The sequence below is a fragment of the Arachis stenosperma genome, chromosome 10 (genome assembly GCF_014773155.1).
Source record: "Arachis stenosperma cultivar V10309 chromosome 10, arast.V10309.gnm1.PFL2, whole genome shotgun sequence".
NCBI lineage: Eukaryota > Viridiplantae > Streptophyta > Magnoliopsida > Fabales > Fabaceae > Arachis > Arachis stenosperma.
In genome coordinates, this window is record NC_080386.1 from 68222545 (window position 1) to 68240399 (window position 17855).

Here is a 17855-nt window from a genome sequence, read left to right on the forward strand (position 1 = left end):
CAATCAAATGTTTTCAAAATCAATTTCTTTCCTTTTTCTAAGATACTTACTAACAATTAATGATTTGATTGAACATTTTTTGCCTTTTCTGTTGAGGAAGGTTTTATGTTTGAATCATATCTTTTCTTGTTAGGCAAGTCATTAATTTTTAAAAATCATATCTTTTCAAAATTGTTTTCAAATCATATCTTTTTAAAATGTTTTTCAAATCATATCTTTTCAATCATATCTTTTTAAAACCATAATTTTTCAATCACATCTTTTTCAAAATAAGTTTTCAATCATATCTTTTTGATTTCTAATTTCAAATCTTTTTCAAAAATCACTTGATTTCTTTTCCACTTTTATTTTCGAAAATCAATTAGTGTTTTTCAAAATGTTTTCAAAATCTTTTACTTAATTTTCGAAAATTACTTCCCTTCTTCTCACATCCTTCTATTTCTGAACTAACTCTACTCCTTAATGCAAAATTCGAACTCCATCTTCTTTGATAAGTTCGAATTTTCTACTTCTGTCTTCTACTTTTCTTTTCCTCTGACACCTCAAGGAATCTCTATACTGTGACATAGAGGATTCCATATTTTCTTGTTTTCTTCTCTTTCATATGAGCAGGAGCAGAGACAAAGGCATTCTTGTTGAAGCTGACCCTGAACCCGAGAGAACCTTGAAGAGAAAGCTAAGAGAAGCCAAGGCACAACTCTCTTTAGAGGACCTGACCGAATTCTTCAAGGAAGAAGAACACATGGCAGCCGAAAACAACAACAATGCCAACAATGCAAGGAAGGTGCTGGGTGACTTCACTGCACCTACTCCTGATTTCTATGGGAGAAGCATCTCTATCCCTGCCATTGGAGCAAACAACTTTGAGCTTAAGCCTCAATTAGTTTCTCTAATGCAACAGAATTGCAAGTTCCATGGACTTCCAATGGAAGATCCTCATCAGTTCTTAGCTGAATTCTTGCAAATCTGTGACACAGTCAAGACTAATGGGGTTAACCCTGAGGTCTATAGACTGATGCTATTTCCTTTTGCTGTAAGAGACAGAGCTAGAATATGGTTGGATTCTCAACCTAAAGAAAGCCTGGACTCTTGGGAAAAGCTAGTCAATGCCTTCTTGGCAAAGTTCTTTCCACCACAAAGATGGAGTAAGCTTAGAGTGGAAGTCCAAACCTTCAGACAGAAGGATGGAGAATCCCTCTATGAAGCTTGGGAAAGATACAAACAATTAATCAGAAGATGTCCTTCAGACATGCTTTCTGAATGGAGCATCATAGGTATTTTCTATGATGGTCTCTCTGAACTATCCAAGATGTCCTTGGATAGCTCTGCTGGAGGATCTCTTCATCTGAAGAAGACGCCTACAGAGGCTCAAGAGCTTATTGAAATGGTTGCAAATAACCAATTCATGTACACTTCTGAAAGGAATCCTGTGAACAATGGGACAAGTCAGAAGAAAGGAGTTCTTGAGATTGATGTTCTGAATGCCATATTGGCTCAGAACAAGATATTGACTCAACAAGTCAATTTGATTTCTCAAAGTCTGTCTGGAATGCAAAATGCACCTGGCAGTACTAAGGAAGCTTCATCTGAGGAAAAAGCTTATGATCCTGAGAACCCTTCAATGGAAGAGGTGAATTACCTAGGAGAACCCTATGGAAACACCTATAATTCTTCATGGAGAAATCACCCAAATTTCTCATGGAAAAATCAAGAGAAACCTCAACAAGGTTTCAATAACAATAATGGTGGAAGAAACAGGTTTAGCAATGGCAAGCCTTTTCCATCATCTTCTCAGCAACAGACAGAGGATTCTAAGCAGAACCCCTCTGACTTAGCAACCATGGTCTCTGATCTAATCAAAACCACTCAAAGTTTCATGACTGAAACAAGGTCCTCCATCAGAAATTTGGAAGGACAAGTGGGTCAGCAGAGCAAGAAAGTTACTGAACTCCCTCCTAGCACTCTCCCAAGTAATACAGAAGAAAATCCAAAAGGAGAGTGCAAAGCCATAGACATGGCCGAATATGGAGAGGAAAGAGAGGAGGAGGACGCCACTGAGGAAGACCTCAGTGGGCGTGTACCAATCTCCTCTGAGTTCCTCAATGAGGAACAATGGGAATCTGAGGCTCAAAATGAGACCATAGAGATTCCATTGGACTTACTTCTGCCATTCATGAGCTCTGATGAGTATTCTTCCTCTGAAGAGGATGAGTATGTCACTGAAGAGCAAGTTGCTAAATACCTTGGAGCAATCATGAAACTGAATGACAAGTTATTTGGAAATGAGACTTGGGAGGAAGAACCACCTTTGCTCACCAAAGAACTGGATGACTTGTCTAGGCAGAAACTGCCTCAAAAGAGGCAGGATCCTGGGAAGTTTTCTATACCTTACACCATAGGCACCATGACCTTCAAGAAGGCCTTGTGTGACTTAGGGTCAAGTGTAAACCTCATGCCCCTCTCTGTAATGGAGAAATTAGGGATCCTTGAGGTGCAAGCTGTAAGAATCTCATTAGAGATGGTAGACAATTCAAGAAAACAAGCTCATGGACTTGTAGAGAATGTTTTGGTGAAGATTGAGGACCATTACATCCCTACTGACTTCATAGTCCTAGAGACTGGGAAGTGCATGGATGAATCCATCATCCTTGGCAGACCCTTCCTAGCCACAGCAAAGGCTGTGATTGATGTTGATAGAGGAGAGTTGATCATTCAAGTGAATGAAGAATCCTTGGTGTTTAAGGCCCAAGGACATCCCTCTATCATCATGGAGAGGAAGCATGAAGAGCTTCTCTCAAAACAGAGCCAAGCAGAGCCCCCACAGTCAAACTCTAAGTTTGGTATTGGGAGGTTCCAACACGGTTCTGAGCATTTCTGAGGCTCAATGAGAGCCCTCTGTCAAGCTACTGACATTAAAGAAGCGCTTGTTGGGAGGCAACCCAATGTTATATTTTATATATTTTCCTTTGCTATTTTATCTTATTTTGTAGGTTGATGATCATAAGAAGACACAAAATCAATTGAAAAAGCAAAAACAGAATGAAAAACAGGAAGAAAAACGGCACACCCTGGAGGAAGAACTCACTGGCGTTTAAACGCCAGTGAGGGTAGCAGTTGGGCGTTTAACGCCCAGTCTGGCACCATTCTGGGCGTTTAACGCCAGAAAGGGGCACCAGACTGGCGTTAAACGCCAGTAAGGGGCAAGAACCTGGCGTTAAACGCCAGGAATGGGCACCAGCCCGGCGTTTAACGCCAGAAATAGCTCAAAACGTGATTTTGAGCAACATTTGGTGCAGGGATGACTTTTCCTTGACACCTAAGGATCTGTGGACCCCACAGGATCCCCACAAACCCCTCACCTATCAAATCCCATCTCTCTCTTCACCACTCACCTCCATAAAACCCCACTTACCTCACCATCCAAATTCAAACCACTACTTCTTCCCCTTTTGGCCGAACCACAAAGCCATTTCCCTTCTTCCTCATTCCTTCTACTTCTACTTTCTTCTTTCTTCTTTTGCTCGAGGACGAGCAAACCTTTTAAGTTTGGTGTGGTAAAAGCATTGCTTTTTGTTTTTCCATAACCATTTATGGCATCCAAAGCCGGTTCAATTGAGAAGGCATGACCTCAAGCCTATCACTAAGAAGAAGATGGAGCAAACAAAGAGACCCCTCTCATCATGAGATCCCTGAGATACCTCAAGGGATGCACTTTCCTCCACAAGACTATTGGGAGCAACTGAACACCTCCCTAGGAGAATTGAGTTCCAACATGGGACAACTAAGGGTGGAGCACCAAGAACATGCCATCCTCCTCCATGAAATTAGAGAAGATCAAAGAATCATGAGAGATGAGCAACAAAGACAAGGAAGAGACATTGAGGAGCTCAAGCACTCCATAAGACCCTCAAGAGGAAGAACAAGCCGCCATCACTAAGGTGGACCCGTTCTTTAAACTCCTTGTTCTTTATTTTTCTGTTTTTCGAATTTTTATGCTTATGTTTATCCATGTTTGTGTCTTATGATCATTAGTGTCTTAGTGTCTATGCCTTAAAGCTATGAATATGAATCCATCACCTTTCTTAAATGAAAACTGTTTTTATCACAAAAGAACAAGAAGTACAGGATTTCAAATTCATCTTTAAAACTAGCTTAATTAGTTTGATGTGGTGACAATACTTTTTGTTTTCTGAATGTATGCTTGAACAGTGCATATGTCTTTTGAATTTGTTGTTCATGAATGTTAAAAATTGTTGGCTCTTGAAAGAATGATGAAAAAGGAGACATGTTACTGAGGATCTGAAAAATCATAAAAATGATTCTTGAAGCAAGAAAAAGCAGTGAATACAAAAAAAAAAGAAAGAAAAAAAAAGAGAGAGAAAGAGAAAAACGAAAAAGGGGAAGAAAAAGGAAGAAAAAGAAAGAAATAAAGTTGTGATCCAAGGCAAAAAGAGTGTGCTTAAGAACCCTGGACACCTCTAATTGGGGACTCTAGCAAAGCTGAGTCACAATCTGAAAAGGTTCACCCAATTATGTGTCTGTGGCATGTATGTATCCGGTGGTAATACTGGAAGACAGAGTGCTTTGGGCCACAGCCAAGACTCAATAAATAGCTGTGTTCAAGAATCATCATACTTAACTAGGAGAATCAATAACACTATTTGGATTCTGAGTTCCTAAAGAAGCCAATCATTCTGAATTTCAAAGGATAGAGTGAGATGCCAAAACTGTTTGGAGGCAAAAAGCTACTAGTCCCGCTCATCTAATTTGGAGCTAAGTTTCATTGATAATTTGGAGTCTATAGTATATTCTCTTCTTTTTATCTTATTTGATTTTCAGTTGCTTGGGGACAAGCAACAATTTAAGTTTGGTGTTGTGATGAGCGGATAATTTGTACGCTTTTTGGCATTGTTTTTAGTATGTTTTTAGTAGTTTGAGTTGAGTTTTTAGTATATTTTTATTAGTTTTTAGTTAAAATTCACTTTTCTGGACTTTACTATGAGTTTGTGTGTTTTTCTGTGATTTCAGGTATTTTCTGGCTGAAATTGAGGGATCTGAGCAAAAATCTGATTCAGAGACTGAAAAGGACTGCAGATGCTGTTGGATTCTGACCTCCCTGCACTCGAAGTGGATTTTCTGGAGCTATAGAAGCCCAATTGGCGCGCTCTCAACGGCGTTGGAAAGTAGACATCCTGGGCTTTCCAGCAATATATGATAGTCCATACTTTTCCCAAGATTTGATGGCCCAAACCGGCGTTCAAAGTCACCCTCAGAAATCCCAGCGTTAAACGCCGGAACTGGCACCTAAATGGGAGTTAAACGCCCAGACTGGCATAAAAGCTGGCGTTTAACTCCAAGAAGAGTCTCTACACGAAAATGCTTCATTGCTCAGCCCAAGCACACACCAAGTGGGCCCGGAAGTGGATTTTTATGTCATTTACTCATCTCTGTACACCCTAGGCTACTAGTTTTCTATAAGTAGGACCTTTTACTATTGTATTTTAATCTTTGGATTATTTTTAGATCCTTTGATCATCTTTGGACATCTAGTTCTTAGATCATTTGGGGGCTGGCCATTCGGCCATGCCTAGACCTTGTTCTTATGTATTTTCAACGGTGGAGTTTCTACACACCATAGATTAAGGTGTGGAGCTCTGCTGTACCTCGAGTATTAATGCAATTACTATTGTTCTTCTATTCAACTCCGCTTGTTCTTTTACCAAGATATCACTTGTTCTTCAACTTGATGAAGGTGATGATTGACACTCATCATCATTCTCACCTATGAACAAGGTGACTGACAACCATTCTTGTTCTACAAGCATTCGAGGCTTGGTGAATATCTCTTGGATTTCTGATTGCATGATGCATGGTTGATCGCCTGACAACCGAGTGCTCGCCTGACAAACGAGCCAGCCATTCCGTGAGATCAGAGTCTTCGTGGTATAGGCAAGAACTGATGGCGGCATTCAAGAGAATCCGGAAGGTCTAATCTTGTCTGTGGTATTCTGAGTAGAATTCAATGATTGAATGACTGTGACGTGCTTCAAACTCCTGAGGGCGGGGCGTTAGTGACAGACGCAAAAGAATCACTGGATTCTATTCCGGCCTGATTGAGAACCGACAGATGAATTCCGCTATGACCGTGACAGGGGCATATGCAATCGCTTTCAATGAGAGGATGGGAGGTAGCCACTGACAACGGTGAAACCCTACACGAGCTTGCCATGGAAAGGAGTAAGAAAGGATTGGATGAAGACAGTAAGAAAGCAGAGAGACGGAAGGGAAGGCATCTTCATACGCTTGTCTGAAGCTCTTACACCAATGATATACATAAGTATCCCTATCCTTATCTTTTATGTTATTTTCGTTCATCACTATACCCAATTGAGTCTGCCTGACTGAGATTTACAAGATGACCATAGCTTGCTTCATACCACCAATCTCCGTGGGATCGACCCTTACTCACGTAAGGTATTACTTGGACGACCCAGTGCACTTGCTGGTTAGTTGTGCGAAGTTGTAGTGATCACAATTTCGTGCACCAGTTAACCTAAGGAATCCATAGGAGAATGCATGATGGTAGACACCATAGAACAGATAGTTCAAGGAGTTTTGGAAGAAGAACAATGTGAAGGAACTATGGAGCTAGAGCAACAAGCATTAAGTGAAGAACTTCCACAAGGAACCATGGAGAATTTAATCATGCCGAACCACAAGGACAACGAGGAAGTAGAGGCACCAAAACTAGAGCTGAAGACCTTACCACCAAGTTTGAAATATGCATATTTGGGTAACAACAACACTTACCCAGTGATCATCAATTCAAGCTTGAGTAAGGAGCAAGAAGAGGAGCTTATCCAAGTGCTGAAACAACACAAGGATGCTATAGGCTGAACAATTGCAGACTTAAAAGGAATCAGGCATTCAATGTGTATGCACAAGATCCTACTTGAAGAAGGTGCTAAGCCCTCAAGACAACAACAAATAAGGCTGAATCCAACCATGAATGAAGTAGTCCAAAAAGAAGTGTTGAAGTTGTGGCAAGCAGGGGTGATTTACCCCATCTCAGACAACCCTTGGGTAAGCCCTGTGCAAGTAGTTCCTAAGAAAGGAGGGGTCACTGTTGTATCAAATGAGAAGAATGATTTGATACCAACAAGAACAGTGACTGGCTGGCGCATGTGTATTGACTACAGGAAGCTTAATGAGGCAACCAGGAAGGATCACTTCCCCTTACCATTCATGGATTAGATGCTTGAAAGATTGGCCAGACATGAATACTATTTCTTTTTGGACGGTTATTTGGGCTACAAACCAAATAGTTGTAGACCCCAAGGACTAGGAGAAAACTTCATTTACTTGTCCATATGGTGTCTTTGCTTATAGGAGAATGCCCTTTGGATTGTGCAATGCACCTGCAACATTCCAAAGGTGCATGCTCTCCATATTTTCAGATATGATTAAAAGATTCATTGAAGTCTTTATGGATGACTTCTCTGTATTTGGTAACTCATATTCTAACTACTTGCACCACTTAGCCTTGGTGCTAAAGAGATGCCAATAAACAAACCTTGTCTTGAATTGGGAGAAATGTCATTTCATGGTTACAGAGGGGGTGGTTTTTGGTCATAAGATCTCAAAAATGGGCATAGAGGTGGACAAGGCTAAGGTGGAAGTGAGTGAAAAGTTACCCCCACCTTGCAATGTCAAAGCAATTAGAAGTTTTCTAGGACATGCTGGCTTCTATAGGAGGTTCATTAGAGATTTCTCCAAGTTTGCCAAACCTTTGAGCAACCTACTTGTCTCTAATGTACCTTTTGTTTTTGATAATGAATGCATGCTAGCCTTTAAAGAACTTAAGAACAAACTCTCCTCTACGCCTATCATAGCACCACCATGCTGGGATTTGCCTTTCAAGTTGATGTGTGATGCATAAGATTTTGCTGTAGGGGCTGTTTTAGGATAGAGGAAGGATAAATTGGTGCATGTCATTTACTATGCTAGCAAGGTCCTTAATGAGAATCAAAGGAACTATACCACCACAGAGAAGGAATTACTTGCCATTGTCTTTGCTTTTGATAAATTTAGATCATATCTTATTGGCTCTAAAGTAATTGTATTCACTGATCATGCAGCACTCAAATACTTGCTCACCAAACAAGAGTCAAAGCCCAGACTAATAAGATGGATCCTGCTACTCCAAGAGTTTGACATTGAAATTAAAGATAAGAGTGGAGCAGAGAACAAAGTGGCTGACCACCTCTTAAGGATTCCACAAGAAGAAGAAGAGACACCAATTTGCAGTGAATGAGAGCTTCCCTGATGAGCAGTTCATGATGATCCAAGTAGCCCCTTAGTTTGCAGACATAGCTAACTTCAAGGCTATTGGGGAACTACTAACCAACATCAACAAACACATGAGGAAAAAGCTAATCAAAGATGCTAAACACTACACCTAGGATGAGCCCTATTTGTTCAAAAAGTGTGTTGATGAAATCTTGAGAAGGTGTGTTTCCCATGAGGAAGGGCAAGAAGTGCTTTGGCAGTGTCATGGATCTGCATATGGAGGCCATTTTAGTGGGGAAAGAACTGCAGCCAAGGTGCTACAATGTGGATTCTACTGGCCAACCATTTTCAAGGATGCAAAGGACTTCGTGTCAAGGTGTGATAAATGCCATAGGGCTGGCAATCTACCCAAGAAAAATGAGATGCCACAGAGGTTTATAATGGAGTTAGAATTGTTTGATGTGTGGGAAATTGATTTTATTGGACCTTTCCCATCCTCCTACTCAAATAGTTATATATTGGTGGCTGTAGATTATGTGTCAAAGTGGGTAGAAGCCATAGCCACTGCAACAAATGATAACAAGGTTGTAATAAGCTTCTTGAGAAGGAACATCTTCAGCAGATTTTGAGTTCCTAGAGCCCTCATTAGTGATAGAGGTACACACTTCTGCAACAAGCAACTTGAGACATTCCTTCTCAGATATGGAGTCAAGCACAAGGTGACAACTCCATACCACCCACAGACCAACGGGCAAGCAGAGATTTCAAATAGGGAGCACAAAAGAATTCTTGAAAAAACTGTTGGAAACTCAAGAAAGGATTGATCTAAGAAGCTGGATGATGTACTATGGGTCTACTAGACAGCCTTCAAAACACCCATTGGGATGTCTCCATACCAATTGATATTTGGCAAGGCTTGCCACTTACCAGTTGAGCTTGAACATAGAGCATTCTGGTCTCTAAAAATGCTAAACTTTGATGATCAAGCTGCTAGAGAAAGGAGACTAATGCAACTCAATGAGCTGGAGGAGTTTAAGAATCAAGCATATGAGAATGCAAAGATCTACAAAGAGAACACAAAAAGGTGGCATGATCAGAAGATAGCAAGGAGGGAGTTCACTGAAGGACAAAAGGTGCTGCTATACAATTCAAGACTCAAGTTCTTCCCTGGGAAGCTTAAGTGTCGATGGTCAGGACCCTTCACCATCCTCAAGGTGTTCCCCTATGGCCATGTAGAGCTTATGGAGGACAAAACACAAAGCACCTTCATTGTAAATGGCCATAGACTCAAGCATTACCTAAGGGACTCACTGGATGAGAGGAGAGTGAGCTACAACCTCAGCTAAGAAAGGAAGAACGTCAAGCTAGTGACGATAAAGAAGCGCTAGTTGGGAGGCACCCCAACACTTTATATCCTTTTGGTTTATTGCTTTCTTAGAAGTAGTTAAAATTTGTCAATCTAGGTAGTTTGAGTTTCAGTTAAAAATTGGTGTTTCATTGCCTTCTAGAAGTAGATTGTAGGTGGTAGATTAGGAAGTCTAATGTCAGTTTTGGTAGTTAGGAGACCCTTACATTCTGTTTTCTTCTATTCTGGAAATGCAATTTGATGAATACATTTACTGATGATGAGTGATTGGGCTGAGAAGTAGCTAAAAAGCTAAGTTTAGTGTGGCCACTTAGCCACTTAATCTAGGCTTACAACCATTTGGATAAATTAATTTTTAAGAGTAAGCTAAGAAATTAAGTTTGGTGTGGCCACCACCATACAAGGATCACCCAAGCAAGCCCAATACTACTCAATTTGAAAGCATTTAATATATTGGTGAGAGCATGAACGTGGTTTAATTGTGTTCAGAAGAGGTTAGAAGCAAAAGGATATGAAAGGATTGGAATTATTTTACCTTTATGAACACATTTAAAACCCAATGATGAACCCAATTTATTATGATGCAATGGGATTAAGTCTGGTGTTCCAAAGGACACTTATCAGTTGCAAATTCATTCACTTATATTAGAAAGGAATATGGAGGATTCTTTTGTCATTACTGATGGGGTTTTAGTTTTATTTTCAGGAGAGAGAAAGGGGCCCACATGATTGATAGCTCATAAAGCAAAGAAGTCAAAGTGTACTTGCACTTTGGAACTCAACACGTGCAGGAAGCAAAGTGGGATAAAGGTTAGTGCCTCTTCCCACGCTAAGCGTCACTTCCCAAGTGGGAAAACATTGAATTACTTTACTTCCCACCATTCATACCACACTTCCCACCCCCTATAAAAGCCCCTCACTTTCCCACCTTTCCTCCCACTTCAAACCCCAATTCACCCATGAAAAGAACTCAGACAATTCCTTCCTTCTTCTCATCTCTTTGCTCTTTCCCTTACCTTTCTTTCCCTATTTTTTTTGCTTTTCTTGATTGGGACAATCAAGTTCTAAGTTTGGTGTTGGAAAAAAATTTTGTTTTGCTTGCATTCTCTTGCAACATTCCCCAACTTTCTTTAAACCATCAAACACCCTCTCTCAACCCAATGGCACAACCAAAAGCTTCAGCATCAAAGAAAAGAAAGACTAAGGAACCAATCTCTGGATCCTCAAGTTCAGGTTTCAATGTGCACAAGTTCCTCTCCTCATTTAACCAAAACCAGTTTTATGGTTGGGTGAGTGAGAGGCAAATCATCCCAGAGGTTGGTTTCCAGCTGGGGAGAAACGAGCACCCTGAGATCAACAGGGAGATAAACAATAGAGGCTAGGCACTCTTGTGCAACCCACCAAGAAAGGTGGTAGAATGCTTGGTGAGAGAGTTCTATGCCAATATTGTGCCTCAGCTAGGACAACCCTATGGCTATCTTAGCTATGTGAGGGGGAAGTCCATTGATTATTGGTGCACGAAATTGTGATCAATACTTTTCACAGCTCAAATAATCCCCGGTAATGGCTCCAAAGACTTGGTGCTCAATACCATGGCATAAACACAACTTCGCACAACTAACCAGCAAGTGCACTGGGTCGTCCAAGTAATACCTTACGTGAGTAAGGGTCGATCCCACGGAGATTGTTGGTATGAAGCAAGCTATGGTCACCTTGTAAATCTCAGTCAGGCAGACTCAAATGGATATAGTGATAAACGAATAAAGCATAAAGATAAAGATATAGATACTTATGTATATCATTGGTGAGAGCTTCAGATAAGCGAATGAAGATGCCTTCCCTTCCGTCTCTCTGCTTTCCTACAGTCTTCATCCAATCCTTCTTACTCCTTTCCATGGCAAGCTTATGCAAGGGTTTCACCGTTGTCAGTGGCTACCTCCCATCCTCTCATTGGAAATGTTCAACGCACCCTGTCACGGCACGGCTATCCATCTGTCGGTTCTCAATCAGGCCGGAATAGAATCCAGTGATTCTTTTGCGTCTGTCACTAACGCCCCGCCCTCAGGAGTTTGAAGCACGTCACAGTCATTCAATCATTGAATCCTACTCAGAATAGCACAGACAAGGTTAGACCTTCCGAATTCTCTTGAATGCCGCCATCAGTTCTTGCCTATACCACGAAGACTCTGATCTCACGGAATGGCTGGCTCGTTTGTCAGGCGAGCACTCGGTTGTCAGGCAATCAACCATGCATCATGTATCAGGAATCCAAGAGATATTCACTAAGCCTTGATTGCTTGTAGAACAAGAGTGGTTGTCAGTCACCTTGATCATAAGTGAGAATGATGATGAGTGTCACGGATCATCACATTCATCAAGTTGAAGAACAAGTGATATCTTGGACAAAGAACAAGCGGAATTGAATAGAAGAACAATAGTAATTGCATTAATACTCGAGGTACAGCAGAGCTCCACACCTTAATCTATGGTGTGTAGAAACTCCACCGTTGAAAATACATAAGAACAGGGTCTAGGCATGGCCGAATGGCCAGCCTCCCAAATGATCTAAGATAGTATGAAACTCAAAGATAGCTACCCAGATGTCAAATACAATAGTAAAAGGTCCTACTTATAGAAAACTAGTAGCCTAAGGTGTACAAAGATGGGTAAATGACATAAAAATCCACTTCCGGGCCCACTTGGTGTGTGCTTGGGCTGAGCAATGAAGCATTTTCGTGTAGAGACTCTCCTTGGAGTTAAACGCCAGCTTTGGTGCCAGTTTGGGCGTTTAACTCCCATTTAGGTGCCAGTTCCGGCGTTTAACGCTGGAATTTCTTGAGGTGACTTTGAACGCCGGTTTGGGCCATCAAATCTTGGGCAAAGTATGGACTATCATATATTGCTGGAAAGCCCAGGATGTCTACTTTCCAACGCCGTTGAGAGCCCGCCAATTGGGCTTCTGTAGCTCCAGAAAATCCACTTCGAGTGCAGGGAGGTCAGAATCCAACAGCATCTGCAGTCCTTTTGAGTCTCTGGATCAGATTTTTGCTCAGATCCCTCAATTTCAGCCAGAAAATACCTGAAATCACAAAAAAACACACAAACTCATAGTAAAGTCCAGAAAAGTGAATTTTAATTAAAAACTAATAAAAATATACTAAAAACTAACTAGATCACACTAAAAACATACTAAAAACAATGCCAAAAAGCGTACAAATTATCCGCTCATCACAACACCAAACTTAAATTGTTGCTTGTCCCCAAGAACTGAAGATCAAATAAGATAAAAAGAAGAGAATATGCAATGAACTCCAAAAACATCTATGAAGATCAGTATTAATTAGATGAGCGGGGCTTTTAGCTTTTTGCCTCTGAATAGTTTTGGCATCTCACTCTATCCTTTGGAATTCAGAATGATTGGCTTCTTTAGGAACTCAGAATCCAGATAGTGTTATTGATTCTCCTAGTTAAGTATGATGATTCTTGAACACAGCTACTTATTGAGTCTTGGCTGTGGCCCAAAGCACTCTGTCTTCCAGTATTACCACCGGATACATACATGCCACAGACACATAATTGGGTGAACCTTTTCAGATTGTGACTCAGCTTTGCTAAAGTCCCCAATTAGAGGTGTCCAGGGTTCTTAAGCACACTCTTATTGCCTTGGATCACAACTTTATTTCTTTCTTTTGCTTTCCTTTTTTTTTTCTTCTCTTTTTTTTTCGATTTTTTTTTTTTGTGTTCACTGCTTTTTCTTGCTTCAAGAATCATTTTTATGATTTCTCAGATCCTCAGTAACATGTCTCCTTTTTCATCATTCTTTCAAGAGCCAACATCCATGAACCACAAATTCAAAAGACATATGCACTGTTCAAGCATACATTCAGAGAACAAAAGTGTTGCCACCACATCAAAATAATTAAACTGTTATAAAATTCAAAATTCATGCAATTCTTTTCTTTTTCAATTAAGAACAATCTCTAAGAAAGGTGATGGATTCATAGGACATTCATAACTTTAAGGCATAGACACTAAGATACTAATGATCACAAGAAACAAACATAGATAACCATAAGCATAGAATTCGAAAAACAGAAGTTTAAAGAACAAGGAGATTAAAGAACGGGTCCACCTTAGTGATGGCGGCTTGTTCTTCCTCTTGAAGGTCTTATGGAGTGCTTGAGCTCCTCAATGTCTCTTCCTTGTCTTTGTTGCTCCTCTCTTATGATTCTTTGATCTTTTCTAATTTCATGGAGGAGAATGGAGTGTTCTTGGTGCTCCACCCTTAGTTGTCCCATGTTGGAACTCAATTCTCCTAGGGAGGTGTTTAGTTGCTCCCAATAGTCTTGTGGAGGAAAGTGCATCCCTTGAGGTATCTCAGGGATCTCATGATGAGAGGGGTCTCTTGTTTGCTCCATCCTTTTCTTGGTGATGGGCTTGTCCTCATCAATGGGGACATCTCCTTCTATGTCAACTCCAACTGAATAACAGAGGTGACAAATGAGATGAGGAAAGGCTAACCTTGCCAAGGTGGAAGACTTCTCCGCCACCTTGTAGAGTTCTTGGGCTATGACCTCATGAACTTCCACTTCTTCTCCAATCATGATGCTATGAATCATGATGGCCCGGTCTAGAGTAACTTCGGACCGGTTGCTAGTAGGAATGATTGAGCATTGAATGAACTCTAACCATCCTCTAGCCACGGGTTTGAGGTCATGCCTTCTCAATTGAACCGGCTTCCCTCTTGAATCTCTCTTCCATTGTGCGCCCTCTTCACATATGACTGTGAGGACTTGGTCCAACCTTTGATCAAAGTTGACCCTTCTAGTGTAAGGATGTTCATCTTCTTGCATCATGGGCAAGTTGAATGCTAACCTTACATTTTCCGGACTAAAATCCAAGTATTTCCCCCGAACCATAGTAAGATAATTCTTTGGATCCGGGTTCACACTTTGATCATGGTTCTTGGTGATCCATGCATTGGCATAGAACTCTTAAACCATCAAGATTCCGACTTGTTGAATGGGGTTGGTAAGCACTTCCCAACCTCTTCTTCGGATCTCATGGCGGATCTCCGGATATTCACCCTTTTTGAGTGAAAAGGGGACCTCGGGGATCACCTTCTTCAAGGCCACAACTTCATAGAAGTGGTCTTGATGCACCCTTGAGATGAATCTATCCATCTCCCATGACTCGGAGGTGGAAGCTTTTGCCTTCCCTTTCCTCTTTCTAGAGGTTTCTCCGGCCTTGGATGCCATAAATGGTTATGGAAAACGAAAAAGCAACGCTTTTACCACACCAAACTTAAAAGGTTTGCTCGTCCTCGAGCAAAAGAAGAAAGAAGAGAGTAGAAGAAGAAGAAATAAGGAAGAAGGAGATGGCTTATGTATTCGGCCAAGGAGGGTGAGAAGTGGTGTTTAGGTTATGTGAAAATGAAGGATTGAAGAAGGGGATTTATAGGAGAGAGGGGAGATGGGGTTCGGCCATTATGGGTGGGTTTGGGAGGGAAAGTGGTTTGAATTTGAAGGGTGAGGTTGGTGGGGTTTTATGAAGGATGGAGGTGAGTGGTGAAGAGAACGATGGGATTTGATAGGTGAGGGGTTTTTGGGGAAGAGGTATTGAGGTGATTGGTGAATGGGTGAAGAAGAGAGAGAGAGTGGTGGGGTTGGTGGGGATCCTGTGGTGTCAAGGAAAAGTCATCCCTGCACCAAATGTTGCTCAAAATCACGTTTTGAGCCATTTCTGGCGTTAAACGCCGGGCTGGTGCCCATTCCTGGCGTTTAACGCCAGGTTCTTGCCCTTTTCTGGCGTTTAACGCCAGTCTGGTGCCTCTTTCTGGCGTTAAACGCCCAGAATGGTGCCAGACTGGGCGTTAAACGCCCAACTACTAGTCTCACTGGCGTTTAAACGCCAGTGAATTCTTCCTCCAGGGTGTGCTATTTTTCTTCCTGTTTTTCATTTTGTTTTTGCTTTTTCAATGGATTTTGTGACTTCTTATGATCATCAACCTACAAAAAACTTAAAATAACAAAAGAAAATATATAAAATATAATCATTGGGTTGCCTCCCAACAAGCGCTTCTTTAATGTCAATAGCTTGACAGAGGGCTCTCATGGAGCCTCACAGATACTCAGAGCAATGTTGGAACCTCCCAACACCAAACTTAGAGTTTGAATGTGGGGGTTCAACACCAAACTTAGAGTTTGGTTGTGGCCTCCCAACACCAAACTTAGAGTTTGACTGTGGGGGCTTTGTTTGACTCTGAATTGAGAGAAGCTCTTCATGCTTCCTCTCCATGGTGATAGAGGGATATCCTTGAGCCTTAAACACATAGGATTTTTCATTCACTTGAATGATCAGTTCACCTCCATCAACATCAATCACAGCCTTTGCTGTGGCTAGGAAGGGTCTGCCAAGGATGATAGATTCATCCATGCACTTCCCAGTCTCTAGGACTATGAAATCAATAGGGATGTAATGGTCTTCAACTTTTACCAGAACATTCTCTACAAGTCCATGAGCTTGTTTTCTTGAGTTGTCTGCCATCTCTAGTGAGATTCTTGCAGCTTGTACCTCAAAGATCCCTAGCTTCTCTATTACAGAGAGAGGCATGAGGTTCACACTTGACCCTAAGTCACACAGAGCCTTCTTGAAGGTCATGGTGCCTATGGTACAAGGTATTGAAAACTTCCCAGGATCTTGTTTCTTTTGAGGTAATTTCTGCCTAGACAAGTCATCCAGTTCTTTGGTGAGCAAAGGAGGTTCATCTTCCCAAGTCTCATTTCCATATAACTTGTCATTTAGCTTCATGATTGCTCCAAGGTATTTAGCAACTTGCTCTTCAGTGACATACTCATCCTCTTCAGAGGAAGAATACTCATCAGAGCTCATGAAGGGCAGAAGTAAGTCCAATGGAATCTCTATGGTCTCATTTTGACCCTCAGATTCCCATGGTTCCTCATTAGGGAACTCAGAGGAGGTTGGTGCACGCCCATTGAGGTCTTCCTCAGTGGCGTTCACTTCCTCTCCCTCCTCTCCAAATTCGGCCATGTTGATGGCCTTGCACTCTCCTTTTGGATTTTCTTCTGTATTACTTGGGAGAGTACTAGGAGGGAGTTCAGTAACTTTCTTGCTCAGCTGTCCCACTTGTGCCTCCAAATTCCTAATGGAGGACCTTGTTTCAGTCATGAAACTTTGAGTGGTTTTGATTAGATCAGAGACCATGGTTGCTAAGTCAGAGGGGTTCTGCTTAGAATTCTCTGTCTATTGCTGAGAAGATGATGGAAAAGGTTTGCCATTGCTAAACCTGTTTCTTCCACCATTATTGTTATTGAAACCTTGTTGAGGTCTCTCTTGATTCTTCCATGAGAAATTTGGGTGATTTCTCCATGAAGAATTATAGGTGTTTCCATAGGGTTCTCCTAGGTAATTCACCTCTTCCATTGAAGGGTTCTCAGGATCATAGGCTTCTTCTTCAGATGAAGCTTCCTTAGTACTGCCAGGTGCATTTTGCATTCCAGACAGACTTTGAGAAATCAAATTGACTTGTTGAGTCAATATCTTGTTCTGAGCCAGTATGGCATTCAGAGTGTCAATCTCAAGAACTCCTTTCTTCTGACTAGTCCCATTGTTCACAGGATTCCTTTCAGAAGTGTACATGAATTGGTTATTTGCAACCATTTCAATGAGCTCTTGAGCTTCTGTAGGCGTCTTCTTCAGATGAAGAGATCCTCCAGCAGAGCTATCCAAAGACATCTTGGATAGTTCAGAGAGACCATCATAGAAAATACCTATGATGCTCCATTCAGAAAGCATGTCTGAGGGACACTTTCTGATTAATTGTTTGTATCTTTCCCAAGCTTCATAGAGGGATTCTCCATCCTTCTGTCTGAAGGTTTGGACTTCCACTCTAAGCTTACTCCATTTTTGAGGTGGAAAGAACTTTGCCAAGAAGGCATTGACTAGCTTTTCCCAAGAGTCCAGGCTGTCTTTAGGTTGTGAGTCCAACCATATTCTAGCTCTGTCTCTTACAGCAAAAGGGAATAGCATCAGTCTGTAGACCTCAGGGTCAACCCCATTAGTCTTGACTGTGTCCCAGATTTGCAAGAACTCAGCTAAAAACTGGTGAGGATCTTCTATTGGAAGTCCATGGAACTTGCAATTCTGTTGCATTAGAGAAACTAACTGAGGCTTAAGCTCA

The 17855-nt window shown here is 41.3% G+C and overlaps 2 non-coding genes across 2 annotated transcripts; one reads left to right on the plus strand and one right to left on the minus strand.

The window, feature by feature from the left end:
• Positions 1-1147: 1147 nt before the first annotated feature.
• LOC130958957 (small nucleolar RNA R71) lies at positions 1148-1255 on the minus strand. The gene has a single exon (XR_009078055.1). It is a non-coding gene; the product is annotated as a small nucleolar RNA R71 (small nucleolar RNA).
• Positions 1256-17464: 16209 nt separating this feature from the next.
• On the plus strand, positions 17465-17572 carry LOC130959251 (small nucleolar RNA R71). The gene has a single exon (XR_009078344.1). It is a non-coding gene; the product is annotated as a small nucleolar RNA R71 (small nucleolar RNA).
• Positions 17573-17855: the final 283 nt, after the last annotated feature.